The sequence below is a fragment of the Mus pahari genome, chromosome 22, assembly GCF_900095145.1.
Source record: "Mus pahari chromosome 22, PAHARI_EIJ_v1.1, whole genome shotgun sequence".
Lineage (NCBI taxonomy): Eukaryota > Metazoa > Chordata > Mammalia > Rodentia > Muridae > Mus > Mus pahari.
The window spans coordinates 3,051,938-3,074,168 of NC_034611.1; the positions used below are offsets into that span (position 1 = coordinate 3,051,938).

Below are 22,231 nucleotides of genomic sequence, written 5' to 3' on the forward strand. Positions count from 1 at the left end.
CTGGCCTTAGAGGGTTAGAGTGCATGATGGTGGGGAAAGGGCATGGTGGCAGGAACAGCTGAGCACTTACATCTTGATCTGCATGCAGGAGGGAGAGAGAGAGAGAGAGAGAGAGAGAGAGAGAGAGAGAGAGAGAGAGAGAGAGAGACTAGGGCACACTAGGAATAGCATGAGTTATGTGAAACATCAGAGCATGTACACAGTAGCATACCTCTGATGTTTTCCAAACAGTTCTACCAACTGAAGACCTTGAAGCAATAACCTCTGAGGGTCATTCCCATTCAAACCACCATCTATTCCTAAATAGACAAATACAGCTCCTAAGAGCCAGAGAACTGGCTCGCTGTGCGATTCCATCTCCTAGAAATGTCCATGAAGTCTCATTAATATGACTACCTAAACAATATCTGAACATCAATGACACCAAGAGACATGCTATTTTGAGGGGGTTCAACCCTAAACAAAGAACTATAAGCAACTAAAGAATGCTGAGCATGGAAGAGACAGTCTACTTCAAGGATGAACCCACCCATGAAATCGGCTAGTCAATACTAAGAGAACAGCTATGAAACCATATGTGTATATATATAAAGACAAGTAACACTATATATAATATGATAGACTGACCCTGGGATATATAAATACAGTGGGAAAACATATAAGGCAAAAGAAATCAGTACATACAAAGTGTGTAAAAGCATTCTGGTATATTATTAATTTTTTATGTAACCACCATGCAACTTTGTCTATCTGTTCATCTATCCATCTGTCTATCTATCTGCCCATCTTTCTGACCATATTGCTGTCCATTCATCCATAGTACACACACACATAAGGTTGTTTCAGAGGCAGGTGAAGGGAACAGAAGCTGTTTCCATCAGTCACACTTGCCTGTGATGAGCTAACTTCTGAGAGTTTCAGCCTGCTTCTTAGAAGCAGTGCTGGTGACAAATATCCTGTCTCAAGCTCAGTGTCATCTGCCATTTCCTACAAGAGCATATCCGGTAGGTTATGCAGAGCTTTTTCTTTCCACCTGTTGTATTTAAACATTCAGTGTTTCAGATTAGTGTTCAGATGTGTTGACAAAGGCAGAAATCTTCTCAAGGCTGCAGTTTGAACTCTGGCTGCCACAGTTTCAACTCTAGCACAAGTCTCAAGAAACTGATTACATTGTTTTTCTGACACACTTCATTTTCAGCCAAGTTCTTGCTTCTGCATTGCCTTTCTGAGTGTTATTGTTTTATCATGGGGATTTTTTTTTTTATTGATTTCTTTTCTCTTTTATCACATTACATGGCTTTTCTTCTGGATTCTCCGGCAGCAAATTTCAAATTAAATAAGTATTTCTCCAAATTTGACATGGTCCCATGAGTTCACAGAGGAGCACCCTTGGCAGGCACATTCACTGATCTTATTTAAAGAAGTCCTAAAGTCTACGGTAGACCTGCCGTGTTGCAGAGCAAGGCTCTTGAACTGTATTCCCCTGCATGATGTGTAACAGCTACCATCAGCAACAGAATCCACTCCATCAAGCTCCCCTCCACACACGTCTCTTCTGCTCATTCAGCACTAGCAGTTCATTTTTCTTTTCCTCTGCAGATCAAGTTCCCATAGCCATAATGTGTGTATGTATCCACCCCAGTGTTTTGAGTATTTTCCAATTTGTCCACCACAAATTCAAGCCAGTTAGGACTCCGGTGACCTATGTGTGTGTCCTAGGCTGTGTCTCAGCTCATGAGCACATATTTTGTGAGCTCCATCTCTTACCAGTGCTGACAGGCAGGTGGCACCAGGAACTAGTGGGGATTTGCTAAAATGGAGATATGGTTAAGTGGCAGCATGATTGCTCCATCACCAGTCATTTCAGGTGCTTCCTGCAAAACAGCTACGTGGAAAGCTTAGAGCCCCAGATGGCCGAGGGCTTCCTTTCTGCAGAGGGTGCCCCTTCTCACCAAGTCGTCACTCTCACCTAATCAGGAGTTTGGACCATAGGAGAACACTCTTAAGGCTAGTGGCTGCCAGTGTCTGGATGAATTGAGAATGATGGGATAAACTGAAAATACAGCATCAGTCCAGGAAATCTCAGCTGCCAACATAGAGGCTTGTACATAATACACACACACACACACACACACACACACACACACATACATACACACACATACACACACACACACTGCTCTCATGCTAACATTCTCATTTTGCAATAGTTTTTAGTTTTGTGTAAACCATTATGATAGATATTCACATACCTAAGAGACACATGACTGAAATTAATTCTGGAAATCACTGAGGCTTATAGATGATCTTCTTTTATACTGTTTGCAGCATAACCCCTTGTCTGTCCTCTTCTGCCTATCCCTCATTTTTCTGTATTGATTTAGTTACTGCCAAATCATGATGGAACCTTCCATAGTCTTTTCTTTTTAGATAATAGAAATGAAGTTTTACTTGTTATTTTGCTAACTTTATTTTTAATAGATAAATGCAAATCAGATCTTTTTATTGTATGTATGTTGTCTTTGAGACCTATATTTTATGGTTTATCATTCTGACCTGCCCATTTGAATTCATTTTAATAGCATTATGATGAGCTAATTTGGATAATACATGCAAATGAATGTGAGTTGGCAATTTTTTCTATTAAATTCTTTTGAATAATTGATTAGACAGTTAAATTGTCCTAAGCCATTCTGACTCTCCAGCACATGTATCTTTGGCAGCCTTCCCTAAAACAATAATATATTATTATTATAATAACTCAAATATTGGGTAGCAGTTCTATGTATAGCCTTCAGAACACAATTATATATCAAGTTGTTTTCTCCAAACCATATTAACCTCTGGGGTGATTTTTTTGGCCTTGGTATAAATATCACAGATGACAGAACATATCATTGTCAGCCTGATTCAAGTAGGAAATTCAGTATTCTACAAAAAGCTACCACAAATCTCAAGTACATTCCAATCCTCATAGCTATAATCAATCACTAATTTCTCAACTATTCCAGTTAACTGGTAAGGCATCTTGTCAAATGCTACATTAAGCATTGGTGGCAGGGGAACATATCATGTGGGCTGAGGGACAGCTCGGGACCTAAAGACATTTGCCATTGTTTCTGAAGGCTGGGGTTCAGTTCTTAGCATTCACATGACAACTTACTACCCACTGTAGCTCCAGTTCTGAAGCACCCGATGTCCTCTTCTGGCCTCCAAAGGCATTGCATGAAGGTGGTACCCCGTCATACTTGCTGGTACAACATACATACACATAAAATAAAATAAATTCTTAAAAATATGACAGACAGAAGTAAGAATCTGAGAAACAGTCATGTGTTAACACAAGCCTACCCAGTTCCTGATCCCTCTAACTCTCTCTAACTCATTATCCTCGTGGATGGTCCCTTCTAGATGCTTTGGCTTCTTGTATGTCTTCAACTTCACTTGTCACTACATAGCCACCTATTTCTTAAGATGCTTCCTACAGTTTTCATTTCTTGCTGGGGCCACTATGACCTAAGATCTTAAGAGCTGGAATCCTGAAGAGACAGGTTGCAATGTATGTGCTAGAAAGTAAGTGCAAGTAAGTGAAAAGTGAGCCTGCCTTCTTCCAATGTCCTTATGTAGGCCTCCAGTGGAAGGTTAATCTGAGGTGGTTCAGATTAAAGGTTTGTACCACCACACCTGGATCTGGAACTTACTTTGTTCCAGGCTGACCTTGAACTCAGAGATCTGCTTGCCTCAGTCTCCTGGGATTAAAGGCATGTACGAACTTGCCTGGGCCTAGGCTTTTCATGGCCAGTATGCCTCAAGATCTAGATCAAAAGTATGTCATCTCATGTTAAGATTTGGGGTAGAAGCCTGTATCTTCCAGCCACAAGGTGTGAAGCACAGGTGCGCTCTCCATTTCCGGATTGCAGTCCATTTCAGATATAGTCAAGTTGCCAACTAGGAATAACCATCACACTATTTATGGTAATAGAGGGAAGAGGAAGGAGGGGTAGGTACCAAGAGTGTATCCAGATGATGAAGAAGAACCCACTGACAATGTGAGGTCCGTGCCTTCCAGCATCACCTTCAGTCAGTGTGGCCTTTCTGTTCCTTTTCTGCATTCAAACACATGACAAACTCATGTTTCCATTTATAGCTGATTCCTAAGTTCTATCTGAATCCACTCCCCACTCTCCTGATTTGACCGCCACTTTGAAGGGTTATTCTTTCCTTCCAGTGTGCTTTGTCTAAGATAGTCCTTGTTGCAAGGCCATTCTCACAGTGAATGCCAACAGATCCTGAGATCAAACAAGGAAAGGCTTGTTTCTTTTGTTTGGTATCTTTCCGTGTATTCGATATTGGATAGGTCAAAGGCAAGGATAATTTATTGAATGAATGACTTAGCGTCTATCCAGATATTTGCTGTTATTACTCAACATAAAAGAACATTTGAGACAGAAGCCGTTGTTAGAATTTTGACATAAACTTCTCTAAAAAGAATCTCATGTCGAAATCTTGGTGCTCAGATGTGTAGCTTTGGGAAAATGAGTCACGAGGGCCCTGATGTAATCAATGGATTCATCTATGAATATATCCACAAGTGAGTGGAGCCTTGGAGGTGGTGGGTGCTGTGGAAGGAAGAGCCTGAGTGGAGGAAGTGGTTACTGGCTGTGTGATTTTTGGAGGGTATATTTCCCCCCCCCAGCTCCCTTCACCTTCTTCTCCTTTTTATCCTTCTTTCTCTTGTTCAGGCACCATGAGGTGAGCAGCTTTGTACTTTGTACTATGCTACTGTCCTTGTTATGATACCAAGATTGGTCCCATCTAAAAGCCTTTGCAAAGGGACCAACCTGAGTGCCTGAAACCTTGAATCTAAACAAGTCCTTCTGCTTCCAAAATGGTCTTCCTCAGATCAGTGTGACACTCTGTCAGCTGATTCATCCACACTTCCTTTTCTAAGTCATCAGCACAATGTCTGTCGATGAAACTACTCATCTTCCACATATAATTTCAAGATGTAAGTACCAAGGTAGCTTTGAAAGGACTCTAAATTCCGGTTTTGAGGCTATTGGCCTCTCTGGTCATCTTATGTGTTGAAAAGTTGGACACATCCTGCCTGCTCACTTTTGTTTCATTAAATCAGTTTCAGACCTGGAAGTGCTTAGCCTGTGGGAATAATGCTGACAGAATGGACAGCATTGTTAGGAGTCAAAGGTGAAGCCATTTTGTATCCATTTAAGGACGGAAAACACGAAGTAATTTATTGCTTTATTGACTGCTTGGGAGTGTGGAAATTCACACTTTGCTTTGCCTCAGCACTTTCCCACTCTTGGGATGACTTAGAGGGACAAGCTACAATTATCTGATTACATTTTTGCCTTGCCATATGGTTCTAAGAAGCATGGAGAGGGGACTTCGCTTGGCAATGAGGAGAAGAGAAGCCCATCAAGGCTAGCATCCTGAACTGAGCAGAATCCTGAAACACTTTTCTTCCTGTGTGATCATTTTAGAATCGTAACTGAGTTCAAAACAAATGTCAGCTGTGAAATGAATACCCAATCTGGAGGCCAGGGATTTTTGGCATTTAAGTCCAATTAGAAATAATGGAAATCATGAGATGTGCTGCAGCGCTCCTTACAGCAGGAACATTTTCACTATTAAAGTTCTATGTGTGTCTCTACAGGGTTTTCATTTAATTGGCAAACATTGTATGTCATACGTCAAATTTGATCTATTCTTGGGACTTTTCATGAATAAATGGCTTTGAACTTGCTATTGTTTAACCTCTATGTCCCCAGGCTTCCTGTTGAAAACACTATTGCAAATTAATTTGTATAGCATCGCTGTCAGTGGTCAATAGCCTGGACTTAAGAATGATGTTTGTTAAGTAAGAGCTTAAGAATAAACAGAACTGTCTTAGACCTCCTCCACCCCCTCCTGTTATGAAACTAGAATTTGCACAGGAACAAATCATGCATGAATGGAAGACATAAATGGACTGGAACATCTCTGGAAGTAGAACTTATTCAAATATTACTTCCACTCATTAATATTTCTGCTTTTACATTAACCTTGACAAGTGACTGACCCTTGGTTCGTCCAGGGAGAAAAAAATGGGGGACAGAGAAAATGGCACCTTCATATATGTATATATATATATATATANATAAATATACATATATATGTATATTTATATATTTATATATATTTATTTATATTTATATATATATGTATACATATATATATATGTATAAAAAGGTATATATATATATATATATATATATATATATATATACCTTTTTCAGAGCAGCACAGATCTCAGGTTTTGTATCTTAAATATTTAAAGAGCCCCCATTCCTCCCTGAGCCCACATGGGGGCACTAGATTGACACTGCCATGGATAACCTGTTGAAACCAGGCAAGTAATCCAAAGACAGGGGCCTGAAAAGTGTCAGAAGAGAGGCTGAGAGATGCTCAGAGGAGAAATGCTTGTTACAGAAGTATCAGGGCTTGTGTGTAGATCCCAAGCAGCCACATTAAAAATCTGTGCATGGCTGCCCAAGCCTATAATCCAAGCATGGGGAGATGGACCCAGGAGGATCCCTGAGGCTTGATGCTCAGCTAGTTGAGACAAAAGTAGGGCAGAGAGTGACTGATGAAGACATCTACATGCACATATACACAGCCATGTGCATACACATATACGCACCATCTCCATATAAAAGTAGCAGGAGAAGATGTTATGCTATGTTGAAATTACTATAGGAAGGATGAAGCTACATGCAAATCTTTTACATGTATAAAATCTCACCACCACCAGGAAGAAAATGGAAGGGAATCCACAGACCTTCTTGGTATCTAAGCCTCCCACAGCCTTTCTCTCTTGGTCTTTCCCTCTCATTGTGTTCTCTTGGCTTTCCATCTGACGTCTGTTTCTTCGTGCGTCCAAAAGGACCAAGGTGTTAGACACATCTTTTCCTCTTTTGCCCTCTTAAATCTCTTCTGTAATATGAATCCTATGCCTATAATCTACATTTTCCAGGACTATCTATCGCTGGGAAAATCTGGGTCTTGAGCCTGAAGTCCCATCTGGTAAGTAGCTTATCTTTTCTTTCCATTAACAAATGCTAGCAAGAGTATAGGACATGACCTCAGGCATAGATCAAGATCTGTCTACTTGATCAAGACACAGAAACCTTCCTTCACTCCCAAATTGTTCCCCTGCTCCTTGTGACTAACCCTTCCTTCTGAGAACCTCTCTCCCTGCAGTTAACATCTGAGTTACTTTAACAGCCTCTGCCATGGATTTTCTCACCTCTTCTTGTTGTCCTTAGCTTCCTTAGCTTAGTGTTCTCAGCTAGCCTTTCTAACCCTCAACTTTTCTTCTATTGTTCAAATTGCAAAATCTTTGCATACAGCCTCTGCAGTCTGGCACTCAGACAGCTGTTGCTTCCTCCTCCTCCTCCTCCTCCTCCTCCAACTCCTCCTCATCTTCCTCCTCCTCCTCCTCTTCCTCCTCCTTCTCCTCTTCCTCCTCTTCCTCCTCCTCTTTGGCAGAGTGTTCAGAATAATCTATATTCATCTTCTCAGGAAGCATCTTTCTTGTGTTATCAACGTTTGGAAAGCTTCAGGCAGTAGGGGTAGAGACATTAGTGTCTTAATAGTTGAATAGCAACCACCAAAATCTGTCTGAGCCTTTGAAAAGGCTACACTTTCTGTCAAGCAACTCCAAGGAATACCTGAATGGCATGTCCCACATACAAACAGAAGCTGAACTGGAAAGAGACATGTATATTAGTTACCGTTCCTAGTGTTGTGACCCAATAAATGAAAAGAACCAATTTAGAGAAGGGCTGATTCTGGCTCACAGTATGAGGGAGCATAGCTCATCAAGGCAGGGCAGGCATATGCAGGGTTCTATGGACTTGGAAACTGGGTATTTCCTACCTTCTTAGATCTTGGCCGAACAGGAAACCAGGAGCAAACAGACAGTGAATCAGACTATAGAATCTCAAGGCCCCATCCCCAGTGATCCAATTCCTTCAGTAATGCTCCACTGCCTCCCAGATCAGCACCACCCACTGGAGACCAGGCACTCAAGCACTGAGCATATGGGGTCATCTCAACGGTGATTGTGTATGAAGCTATGTGAACATCATGCTATCTGCATCTTCTTCATCTCCACAGGAACTTCTAAAGATGTGGGGTAAGGAAGTTATATGCACATTTGCTGTTGAGAAAGCTTGTAGCATTCAAGGATCAAACTTGTAAGTACTTGGGCCAACTAGAATCATGGCCAGACTACGCCATGGAGCAGATTTGAATTAGAGGAATCACACTAAGAGACAAATGCCCACTAATAAGGCCAGAAGTCAGTGAATGCTGACAATATAGAGTGAAGAACCTCTTGTTCTTCTGAAACACTCCAACTGCACTGATTTATATTTAAAGAATTACTCTTTCTATCTCCTTGTCTTATCAAATTTGAGCTTCTTGGGGTACAGTTGTGTTACATATACCATGTTAACAATAACACCAGTTTCTCAGTGCATCTAGTGAGGTGTAAAACCCTGTCTTCACCAGTGGGAATGATTTTTTTACTGTGGAAGTTTAGGAATTTCTGTAAACTAAAGCATCATAATATTTTTTTGGGGGGGGGAACCTATGTTTATGTAAAGAACATCAAAACATTTTCCTTTGTGGAGATATAACCATAGTATTTGTAAATCTCATTAAGAAGGCTGTTGCAGTCCATGAGGTCCCCTTTAAAAGACACACTCCAACACACGAAACTCAGGACTTAGATATTTATTAAGTTGAATTGACAACTGTATGAGTGTGACTAACATACATGTGAATGATGATAGGTCCTTTCCTGAACACACAATTGGCAAAAGATTACTCCCCCTATGAACAGGGAAGTGATACAGGCTCACCCGGGTGTATAACCCAACTAAGAAATTAGTGAAAGCAACAGGTTTGGTAAGTAGGGAGCTTAGTGGTCATTCTCAGGACCCAAGAACATTTAATATGCGGGAAATTTAACTCTGTTCCAATCTTTCCTAAGAATAGAAATCTTTTCCTCCACCTTATTCATTCAATCATTTTGGACAAAGACAATTTTTTTTCTTTGTATTCTTTGCATGACTTCAGATGGCCTCTCAAAAGTATTTGATCAAACAATTTACCACGTACTACAAAAGGGAGATGGAGGGAGCTACCTTTCCATGAACCACAAACTAGTTTTTCTTTTCATTTTTAGGAAAGTATGAACTTAAAGGTATTCTTGGAATATAAAACTATATGTTTGCATTTTTGTGTAAAGTAAGAGCCCTGAATAATTGTTTGTAAATTACATTTCTAGTCTCCTGGCACATCCCTAGTTCCATTAAAGTATGTGAATTTGCTCAGCAAGCTGTATCAAGTTGTCCCTACTTGGTAGACAATCAGTCTACCTGAGAGATGGCCTTCCTCCTCAGGGCCAGGCTGTCTGAAGGGTATCAGGTGACTTGTTGATTATTCTGACTTCAAAGGCCACTGGCTCGGAGACTTTCAAGGTGGTCTGTAATGCCCTGAGTGTTGAGGCCACCTGTCAATGTTACTTCCAAATTAAAGAGAATCTGTTGGAAAATGAGGGGCAGACTTCCTCTCTTTCAGATGAGGCTGATCAACCTTGAGCAGTTTGACTTTTTCACTGCCAGCTAGTAAGAGAAAGAACAACACCCCCAAGAAAGCCTCAGTTCCTTTTATTGTTAGAATAGATGCACTTGTCAAAAAAAAAAATGTGAATAGCCATTTACAGAGTTGTAGAAATGAAAAAAGGCTCACAGTCTGCCATTTCTGTCAGTTCTTGGAATTACTGGGTGCATGCATGTGGAAAGTATTAATTTGAGGTGTAGGAATATATTTTGAGGATTTAAAAAGTTGCAAATACTTGTCAGCCAGATTTCTCTTTGCTACTTTTAACAAGAAAATGATTTCTCGGCAGATATTGTTTGTTGAGTGTGAACTGTGGGTTGCTTGGTGGCTTAGAATTTACATATCTGTGCTGGTTTGTATTCCACACACTTAGCAGAACCTCTTGAATACTATACTTTTGTGTATTTTTAAACCTTTTAATAAGGTTTGGTTTCATTTTAATTTTGAGACAGGATCTCACTGTGAACCTACCTCAAGCTGACCTACAGCATAGCCCGGGCTAGCCTTGAACCCACAGTAATCCTCCTGCTTCAGCCTCTCACTGCTAAAATGTATACATTAAACACAGGTACTAATAAATGTTGTAAAATGTTTTTACTTGCTTCAGGACTACTTGGCTTTATTTGAGGATTTTATTCACTTGTGTTTTATTTGAGGATTTTATTCACTTGTACAGTGCATTTGACTTATTCCCATCCTTCTTTCTCCCCTCTCTAACTCCTGTTTCTAACCATCCCCTCCTTGAAATTAGTACCTCTTCTTCTATAATTATTTTTGTTTTACACACACACACACAGTCACACAAACACAGACACAGACTCATACAGACACACAGGGAGACTCATACACAGATACATACAAACATATACACAGACACTCTGTGACATACACGTAACACAGACATGAACACATAAACAAACACACACAGAGACACATACAGACACACACAGAGAGACACACAGACACATAGACACACAGACACAGGAACATAGAGACACACATGCACACAGAGACACACACAGACACAGATGCAAAAAGACATACACACACCAACCTACTGAGTCAGTTAGTATTGTTCATGCAGAGGAATGCTCTGTAGGGAGGAAACGCACTGCAGATTGAATCACTGCATGTACTCAAGGCGACTCGTGTCTCAGCAGCAGCACAGGTCCTTTTGCTCCCTGCTGCCACAGGAAAAATAGTCAAGCAATGTGGCTGCCGATTCATCTCCAAAGTTAACTCCCCAAGAGTCTCAATTTCAGCTTAGAATGGAACTTTAAGAGTTCAACTTCTTAAGTTTACAAAGCTAAGAATTTCCTAACAAGTTTTAGAATTCACTTTAATCTTTAATGTGTAAAGTTATACATTATGTAAATTTTAACTTTTAATATTGTAAGACCTACTTAATGCTATAATACCAATTTCATTAGTCAATGTGTTTCACTTTGACTAACATAGAAGTCACTGGATTATTCTGCTTAGATTACTTAATGGGCATTGAAGCTTTATTTCCTGGGCTAACAGTAAAATTTAAATATTTAACAAGACATGATTGATTGGTTAAATACACCATGATGTATTTTGTATGTTTAAAATGAAAATTGGGTTTATTATATAAATGAACATTTTCTTTTGACTTTTTTCTTATACTTGTTTTTATGATTTCAGATTTAAAGTAGATTTCAGATTTAAAGTACATTAAGCAGATTTAATGTAGACTTGGTATTATTCTTAGTAACATGGTATCTGTGTGGCTGTCGTCCTGAGCTGCCTCCAGCAGCAGGACAACTGTTGGAGCCTTTGCTGGCATTTAGCCTGGGCTTTCTTGGTCTTGCTTGGCCTCAGCTCACCTTCAGATCAGCTGTCAAGGTGAGACTCAGGCTTACTGGCTCTGATCTCATAGTTGGTACACTTCAAAACAGTATTGCACTACTGTGAATTTTACGTCTCTTAAAAGCTCCACAGTTTGCTACTGAACTTCCTTGGTGTGAGTTAATCTCTCTTCACTCAGGCAGACAGGTTATGGATCATGTTAGTCTCATACTGTTGTGGTTTGAATGATAAATGTCCTGTTTGTGTACTTGATTGCTTGGTTTTCAACTGGTGACACTGGAGAAGTTATGCATTCTTTAGGAGGGTAAGCCTTTGTGGAGGAAGAATGTCCATTAGAGGTGGGCTTTGAGGTTCAATACCACAGTACCACTTCCTTCTCCCAGCCCTGAATCCTGTATGCAGCTCCCTGTATCTGCCTCCATGCCTTACCCGTCTGTTGCTATCTCTTCTCCACCATCATGGTCTCTCTCTGGAACTCAAAGCCCAAGCAAACCCTTTCCTCCTATGTTGCTTTTTCTCTGAGATTCTATCTCAGTAACAGAGAAATAAATAATAGGATTACACATTGTTAAGGCATGACAGAAGTATAGTGCAAGTGAATCAGTGCACAGCACCAGGCTATTGCTGCGTGTCTACTTAGTAGAATCCATGGATTAGAGAACTCTATAGCATACACTACACTTACATGATTTATCCTAAGTGATGCTCACAACACCCAAAGTGATTGGTCCAAATATCATAGTGGTATTTTAGTCATAAGGAAATTGAAACTTTGAGAAACTCATTAACTCACCCATCCATAAAGCAATAATACCTGGAATTTAAACCGTGTTTTCTGACTCTTGGTAGCTTTCTGACTTTCTGGTAGTTACTACACACCCAGAACACTTCTCAAAGACTAGTTGGGTTATACTTGCCTGCATCAGAAATAGTCTTACATTCGACCCCAAAGTGAATGCTGAAAAGAAGTGATGCTGTGTTTTGATATCTTACCAGAAAGTCAAGGATCCTTAAATCATTGGACTCAGTAAGTTTTCTACTGAGTTATATCCATTCCCTTCTTTTCACTTCTTATTTTGAGACAAGTTCTCACTAAATTCCTGCACTTGGACTTTAACTCATTATGGAGTCCAGTTTGTCCATTCTGCTGCCAAGGTGGCTGTTCTCTGTCACCAGGCCCAGTCGCTCCCCCCCCCCCCACTGGAGTATCACAAACTAGTTTGAGGATTCCTGCCATGTGGCACTAGTCCCAGCAGAGACAGTAATTCATGAGAGGAACACAATCATCAGGCAGGACCAGAATTCCTTGCAGCTTCTGAAGCGTGGCTCACAATACTTGGTACCATCATGCATACCAGTGCCAAGAAAGAAAACTAGACAACATTGCTGGTTGCCCATGTAAAACACCATCCCTTGCGGAGCAGTGATGCAGTCAGACCAAAACAAAAGACTCAGCTCCAAAAGAGTGTGAGCCTTAACCCTTCCTGAACAGGCCTAGTGGTGAGAATGGGACAAACAAACAGCTGTGAGATAATTAACTAAAATTAATTTTTTTCACAATGGAAAAACACATAGTACAGGATTATTAAAGGAAATAATGTCCCTCAAACAAGAGAAGGAGCTTGTTGTCAGTGATGGGTTTTGGGAATTCAGTGTCCAGGCAGAAAAAGCCAGGAAGAATTCTCTCTTTCTACTCCCGTCTTGTGTGCTCCAGAGCCATCGCTCGTAAGTGGCACAAGGACATAATTCATCCTCCTACATATGGACTTGGAGGTAACCCAACCTAGGTCCAATATTAATTCTTTGTTTGTGAGCTCTTAACCATGTAATTGTTTTAACGACTAGCAGGTGGCTCAGAGTTCCAGGTTTACTGGACCTTAAATTCTATACGTAGAGAAATTAGTCAATATTAGAGACTCAGGGTTCCGGGTAAGACTACAAAACACTACCTTTCAAGAAAAATAAGAATGCAGCTCACTGGAAACAGAGCAGGGAGATGAGACATTGTAGACTGAGACCCAAAGAAGTCAGAAGTCAGCATTCCCTCCTGGAAAAGCCGTGTGCTTGCTTCCCTGGTCCCGGGAGCAGACGTCTTCCCAGATATGCACGTCACAGTCAAGTAAATTGTTCTTGTATTTGTTTTATGTGCATAGTTTTGGAGACAGAATTTCATTTTATAGCCCAGGCTGTACTTAAAATGTCGCACATTCTGCCACCATGTCAAGCTCAGTCAATTGCCAATGAGCCTGGGGTTCTGTTGTTTTTCTTTTTTCTTCCCCTTCCTTTCTCTCTTTTCACTGGGTTTCATTGTAGCCCAGGCTGTTCAAGCATCTTTAGGGTGAAGGGTGACTTTCCCCTCACAAAGTCTTTCCTGTCACAATTGTGTCAACTGAAGCTGTCGTAGGAGAAGGAGAAGGAGAAGGAGAAAGAGCTGCACACTACTAGCAAGTGGGATTTTTTTTTTTGTTTCCCACACTCAGTGAGCTTGTAATAGTAGAACATAACCTCTCTCTATCTATATTAACCTCATGTTCCAATTCATCTTTCAAAACCCATCTAAGTTCCCAAAATCTGTGTAAGGGTCCAATACAAACAGACAGTGGGTCCTAACCAGTCTTCTGATGTTTTTATCAGATAATTCATCCATCTAAAACGTGTAGTGGCTTTAACATTCAGGAGTTATTTGCATAGTTGTGTGACTATTACCACAATCAATTTTAGAGCACTTTAAACACTCAAGGAAAGGAAACTAAATTTACTGTCTGCATTCCTAACTTCAGCTTCTATGGTTTGGGAACCTGTAACTTTAAATTTTAAATGTATTCATTTATTTGTGTTTGCACACACATGCCAGGTGTAGTCAAAAGACAGTTGGCAAGAATTGATTCTCTCTTTTACTGTGTGAGCCTTAGGGGTTAAGCTGAGGTCATAAGTATTGGCAGAAAGGACTTTGCCCCACGGAACCACCTTGTCTACTTCAAATGGTCTGTCATCATGTAGAACCCTCAGTCACAGAATTCCCTGGGGTCTCCCTGCTTGCATGTTCCTCTTCCTAGATCATGCAAGTGTTACCTGGGAGACTCAGATCTGAGCAGAAGCACCAAATGGGTCCTTGGCTTATATTACAATCTTTCTTCCTCTCCCCTCCTCTCCCCTCCTCCATGCTACTCTTTCCTCCACAGAATCCACACTAGAAAACTTTTGATTGTTCATGTAGCCCTCTCCAACTCTGTTCTGTCTCTTGAGCATCAGTTTTTGAAGAATTTGTAAAAGGCATGATGGAAAACATTACCTGCAGCTTCCAGGCTCTGAGGTGAGTTCACTCAGGAGCATCCAAGCACCTGGTCACATAGGGAACATCTTGTGAAGCCTTGACCTTTGCCCAGTGGTCCTCTCAGGACTCTGCTCACAGTGGGTCATAGCATCCTCATCCATATATGATCTGGGAAATCAGTTAAGGGAATAGAAGTCCTGAGATGTTAATTAAAGTCCCCAAAGCTTCAGCCAATAAGTAGCCAACCCAATATTTCAACTAAGATTACCTGGCTCCAAGTCTACATTTGAGTCATTATTGTCTCTGTCTTTTATTAACAACAGATAATTAAGCACAACTTTGTCTACAAAAGACAGTGTTTTGGATCTCACACTACAAATATGAAACTTCTCCTTAGGGCTGACTTCCTATGGATTTTTGTTGTTTGTTTTTGTTTCAGAAGTGAGCAATGCAATGTGCAGGGATCTTATTTCTGCCTTCTTTGCCAGGTCTCCTAGGCTAGCCACTCTATAATAGATGATGGTTCACCTGTCTGTGCATACCTGGATGAGGTACAGAAATCTTCTTCATTGGGTTATATGGCTGATGTGTCTTTGGGAGCCACAAATGACACTGAACAGATCTATCCCTATGGAAGTACAAGAGTAATTTTCTAAGTTGTTACAATTTTATACACAGTCACATACTTTATAACAACATTGTGTTTAGTGATGAATTGTATACTCAGAGGCTCTATAAGACTGTACTGGACTGTAATGTCCTTTAGCTTAGTGTCATTGTAGCCATCCTAACACAACAGATTCTCGTATGCTTGTCATGGTGCTGCTGTCGAATTGTGTAGCAATTAGTTATGTACACTGTGGAGTGCCTGATGCTGATTGTAAGTGGTTGTCACTGCTATATTTACTTTGTACTTGTATCAACCTTTAAGCCGAACTTCTTCTTCCTACAAGGAAGACATTTGCTACAGAGCAGCATCACAAGTTATGTAGACATCAGCTTTCCATAGGTTCTGTTGACTGTGTCCTACGTTTGCATCAAAGACCATCTTAAATGATTGACTTAAGTACCATATAGGTTTCTGTTTGTGTACTCTATGATGTTTGAACATGGTCAAATTACTTCATTATTTGGAATGTCTCTAGACACCATTAAAAAATGAGTGGTTCTAGGAATTTAGCTTAGTGGCTACAATGGCTAGAATGACAATATCCCCTAGAGACTCAGATGTTTAACCTCCTGGCCCCCCGTTGGTGACGCTATTTGGGAAGGTTTAGGAGGTATGGACTCAATGAAGGACGTAGGTCACTGAGATGAGCTTTGAGGAATAAAAGACTCCTACCAGTTCTAGTTCTCTTGCTCTGATTTGTGCTTTTGGTTCAAGATACGAACCCTTAGTTTCCTGTTCCTGCTGCCACGCCTGTATTCTTCCATTCCTCCCTAATATGATCGGCTCTTTTTCCTCTGGAGCCATAGCCTACATAAAGTCCTTCTCTAAATTGCCTTGGTTGTGACATTCCATCACAAAAACCAAAGAAGCATCATACTGTGGTAGAACACTGGATAGGAAGTGCAAACTCTGGGTGGTTTGAGGTCACCAACACTGGAGAGGAGAAAGTGGTATAGGAAAAAAGCCCGCATCAAAAGACCCAGAAAGGGGAGGGGGAGGGGGAGAAACCAAAATATGTATGGCTGTATACAAAGGTGTGTGTGTGTGTGTGTGTGTGTGTGTGAAGTATAGAAGCTTGGAATGTATTTAGACAATAGTCATAAAGAACACATATGTAGAAAATACATATATGTATGTATATACATATACAGAAATGGATAGAATAAGGGTTCAACATATCTCATTTTCTACTTAGGACAGCCCTGTAAGGTAGGTACTGTCTTCATGCCCAGAGACCAGAATGTGGCAGAAGAGTGGGGCAGAAAATTTAACATGTTCTTCACAACAACATGCTAAAGAAACCAATTGTCAGGGAGAAATACTGGAAACACCAGCCAGGATAACATGTAACAGAGCAAGCACAAATACACAGCAGGTACTGTACAACTACACAAATGGCTGTCAGCGGTTCTGGGAAGAGCAAATGTTGAGCTTTTGACATTTCTTCTAGTTCTGTTTTACTTCGTTTCTTGCAGTGAATTTCTTAAACTGTCCCTGATCCTCCCATAATCCACATGTCCTTATTTTCCTGGCATAGAAGAATCCAGAAGCCTCGGTGGGTACTTGTTACCTGCCTGTGACAAGAGTCGCCCATGACATTGGCTTAGATCAGTGTTTGACTTCACATGTCCAGAGCCCTTGGCAAAGCTGTCTCCACTTGTTAAAGTATGGAGAGCAGAGCTGCCCTATTGTGATAGTGAGCTGAGCTTCTCATCATGTTGGTTTTAACAGTATAGTACAGTATTCTCTCTCTTTAAAAAGTGCTACTGCTAATCACTTGAAAGTGTTATTCATGCACATAATTTATCTTCATCATAGTCATTCTAACTTCTCCTTAAGACTCATTTAGGGGTCCCCTAACACACCTCCCTTGCAACTTCACTTCCTCATTTTACTTTTTAAAAATATCCATGGGTTCTAATTAGTGATGTGCATATATGTACCGTATAGGGAAACATACCGGGGCACAAGATCATCATTCAGTGACCACCACCCCAACACACACACACACAGAGAGAGAGAGAGAGAGAGAGAGAGAGAGAGAGAGAGAGAGAGAGAGAGAGAGAGAACGTGACTCTTTTCTCTAGTGCCCATTAACTACAAATAGATCCTCTTATGGCTCTTACATTTTTCTTCTCTTTTTCCCTTAATGTTCTTTGAGCATAGAGCTTTGGGTGGGCTGGGTTGATAGAGGTGTTCCCAGCTCTGACAAGTCACTCACAGTTGCTAGTTTTCTGCACTTCACGTAGCTGTGAGTCTCTTCATTAACCACTACTCGCTGCAATAAGAAGCTCCTCTAACCAAGGTTAGGAGGAGCACAGATCTATAAATATAAGCATAACTATTCAGAAACAGTTGGATAATGTGAGCATTAGCAAGACAACAGCAGTGACCTTCTCCCAGACCTGACCTCCCCAGGCATGGTTCCGACCACGTTTACAGTTACCATGTGTGAGATTCTTTCTCTGGAGCAGGCCTCAGTTCAATCAGGAGAGTGACTGATTACTCTCTAAGCAGGCTTGGCACCGTTGCACTGATGGCAGGTGTATCTTACTGCACGGAATCCGCCAGGTTAGTATTATAGCAAGAAGGGCCCAGACTCCGGAAGGTCATTGATGTATCCCCCCCCCCCCATAGTACCTTTCAGTACTGAAACCTAGGTATCGGGAGAGAGTTTTCTGATATTTTCTAAATTATTTTTCTTTTTTTTTTTTTTAAATTTAAATGTACTTTATTTTTAGACAACCCACATGACATTTTTCCCTTAAAAAACAAACAAACAAACAAACAAAAAAACAATTCCGCCACTCCAAATAAATCACGGTAAAAATAAAAGCTCAAGATGACATCAGTCCCATTTGTCCTAAGTCCTGATGTTGTATGAATGGCACCAATAAAAAACTGGTAGGTATTGAAATTAGCAAGGATGTGCTTAATTTGCTCCACAGCTCCAGTCATAAAAGGCTTTACTCTTTCTGGTTTCTGTTCTTCAAGTTTGCCTTTGAGTGATTTCATGTAGTCTTTGATGTACTTTTTGTAGGCCTCTTTTGTGAAGTTGGTTTCTTGTAAGTGGTGGTTCATGACAATGTCAACACCGGTGACTTCTGTGCTTTCGGTACCTTTGCCCTCCGAACCTTCAGCGGAAGCATTTCCATCAATGAGCGAGTCATGGATGGCACCCTCTGTTCTACTGACCATCTTGCCCTCTACCTCCAGGCACAGCCCATCCACGATCTCCCGGATCTTGTGATGTTGGAGAAAAGCTCATCATGGCTGATGAGGTCCTGGTAGATGATCATGATGATGGCTAGGGATGGCGGCACTAGCTTGACAGCAGAGAAGCAAGCACGGTGCAGCCAGAGTAGCGCTGGGGGTCAGGGGAGCAGGCAGAAAAGCTAAATTATTTTTCTAAATAAACAACACCTAATATATTTTTAAAGGCATAAATAAATAAATAAATTTCCACTATTTTAATTGACAATATCCATCCTTTGATAAATATCCTCCAATTCTGTTTTTATTAGCATACTTTTGTGTTTTTAAATTTTAAATTAAAATTACTCTAAATTTCTATGAAAAATATATGTATTACACGTTACCTTGGCAAATATGTATGTCGTACATTGATCAAATTAGAACCAACTTATCATTTCAAATATATATCTTTGCTATGGTAAAAACAAATGAAAGCCTGGCGAGGATGTGGAGAAAGAGGAACTCTCCTCCATTGCTGGCGAGGATGTGGAGAAAGAGGAACACTCCTCCATTGCTGGTGGGACTGCAAGCTGGTACAACCATTCTGGAAATCAGCTTGGCAGTTCCTCAGAAAATTGGACATAGTACCACATGAGGACCCAGCAATACCTCTTCTGGGCATATACCCAGAAGATGTTCCAACTGGTAATAAGGACACATGCTCCACTATGTTCATAGCAGCCTTATTTATAATAGCCAGAAGCTGGAAAGAACCCAGATGTCCCTCAACAGAAGAATAGATGCAGAAAATGTGGTACATTTACACAATGGAGTACTACTCAGCTATTAAAAACCGTGAATTAATAAAATTCTTAGACAAATGGATGGATCTGGAAGATAACATCCTAAATGAGATAACCTAATCACAAAAGAACACACATGATATGCACTCACTGATAAGTGGATATTAGCCCAGAAGCTCAGAATCCTTCTTAGAATGGGGAACAAAATACCCATGGAAGGAGTTACAGAGACTGAAGGAGCGACCATCCAGAGGCTGCACCTGGGGATCCATCCCATAAATAACTACCAAACCCAGACATTATGGCAGATGCCAACAAGACCTTGCTGACAGGAGCCTGATTTAGCTGACTCCTGAGGGGTTCTGCCAGTGTCTGGCAAATACTTAAGTGGATGCTCACAATCATCCATTGGACAAAGCACAAGGTCCTCAATGAAGGATCTAGAGAAAGTACCCAAGGAACTGAAGCCCCATAGGAGGAATATCAATATGAACTAACCAGAACCTCCAGAGCTCCTGGGAACTAAACCACCAATCAAAGAAAACACATGGTGGAACTTGTGGCTCTAGCTATATATGTAGCAGAGGATGGCCTAGTTGGTCATCAGTGGAAGGAGAGACCCTTGGTCCTGTAAAGGCTCTATGCCCCAGTATAGGGGAATGCCAGGACCAGGAATGGGGAGGGGGGGGGAGGGGATAGGTGGTTTTTGGAGTGGAAACTAGGAAAGGGAATAACATTTGAAATGTAAATAAAGAAAATATCTAATAAAAAATAGAAAACATTCTTCTTAAAACTCATCCAAAAAAAAAACCTTACTAATTTCGTAGGAATCAAACAAGCTTTACTTATGTATTGTATGACCCTGGTTAACTGTCTTTCATTTTAATAACAATAATAATGACCCATCTTTTTGGGCTTACACACTATGTTCACACGTTCAAGGGTCCAGTTCCCAGAAGAGCCTCAGCTGATGTGGACATTTCCTTGACTACACAGTGGCTTTAACATGGTGAGACTTGCTGAGGAATGGCTGCCCTGGACAGACCATTCATTGTGGCTTACAATGGAATTTGTATTTTTAAATCTGAAACCTTTCCTTAGGCTACATTTTTTTCTTTTGTTAATTCATGAAGGAGATAAAAAATATTATACAATTTTTTCCATCCATGTACACAGCTCAAAACTGAGTTGGTGAACACTTGCCTTATCAACGTGCTTTCTGACTTCCACACTGCCTGTAGGAGACAGTAAATTAAGTCTTTAATGTTACCTCTTAGAAAGGCAAGATGGCCTTGATGAGTTGCAGGGGAGTCGATCTCTTGGAGTGCCAATTTGTTTGAGGACTGCAAAACAAACAAGTTGCGGACCAGGAGGACAGGGGACCCTGGAGGAACAGCAATTAGATATGACCCGAAGAGAATAAAACCCAACCCCAAATGGGCTGAACACATCAACTGCTATTAAATCATGGCTTTCCCCCTCCATTGCCCTTTTAATGTTTGGTTTCTCAATAAATGAAAGGAATCATTTGAAGTGAGGGTCTGGAGAAGGCGGGCCTTTGACCCCTAGCTAGACCACAGAGATCAAAGGCAGGCCCATATGTGTGAGATATTATCTTTTCAAGGCAAGTGGGCTGCTGTTTTGTGATGCAGTAGTGTGGAAACAGACAAATAGCCAGTAAGTGACTGCTGAAGAGAGATGATGGACTGGGACTGAGTCGGAGACAGGAGAATCTGAGAGACAGTGTGTTTCTGAAGTCTTTGTATTTTGTTTTGACTCTGGAAGATCCTTCCACACTTGGAGGGTTAATTACTCTACTTGTGACTTAATTCTAAGCCACCTTCCATGTCCTGAATGACCATTCAGCCTTGTAAATACACTCTTTATTTAATTCTTTAAATTGTCCCCTATCTTTAAAGGGTGATGATTTTATTTTGCAGGGTGAGGATTTTGCATAGTTTTTTTGCTACCCTCATGAACTCACAGCTAAGATCTTCAGTAGCATTCATCACAAGAAGTTGCCCTCTGTACAGTCTCAGTGTGGAGCCAGACCAGCTACCCCACAGCTACAGTGGCATTCAGTCTGTAGGAAGATAGGATTCTCTTCCCCTCTCTGGCTCTGTCTCCCTCCCATACATAATTAACCCCCAGGGCCCAACAGCTCTCTTTGTTATTTTTTCGGAGTAGCTGTGCAGACAGGAGGATGTTGTCAACTCCCACGAATCATCACTTAGCCTAGAAGCTTTCAGGGGCCTTAGCCTATGTACCGTTCTTCATCAGTTTAGTCATAAATGGACCTCAAAAAAAGAGAGTAAAACACATGGAAGGTTAGATGGATTTCAGCCTGTGTGGTTGAACTTGACCTTTATAGCACTTTTCCTCACTGCACTCTGGGGTGATCCTTCCTACAGGGCAACCAGACCTGCCCCAGTTGGTTCTATTGCCCTGCTCTCCTCTGCCAGTTAGCATCTTGGTACCCACCCCAACCTGTCTTTCCTCCTTTTCTTCCTTCTGTTGTCTGCTTCTCTCACTCTTCCTTTCTCTCTTCCGTCTTACTCTCTAGGTCCTACTTCCTCCTCACTGGACTCATTCTCTCACTCCATGTACTGTCCTTTTCCCAACTTGCTCTTTGCTCTCTAGGTCTTTAGAGACCCAGCCAGCACCCTTGTGGGCTAGGGTGGATATAAAGAGTTTTCTTTTGTTAATATGTTTATCAAGATGTCCATGCCTACTTGATGCTTTATCCTGGCTCCTGTTTTTGTGACA

General features: G+C 41.0%; 1 pseudogene; it reads right to left on the reverse strand.

Annotated features, from left to right (window-relative positions):
- Window positions 1-3,841: 3,841 nt before the first annotated feature.
- On the reverse strand, window positions 3,842-18,766 carry LOC110339006 (annotated as a pseudogene).
- Between the last annotated feature and the right edge of the window lie 3,465 nt (window positions 18,767-22,231).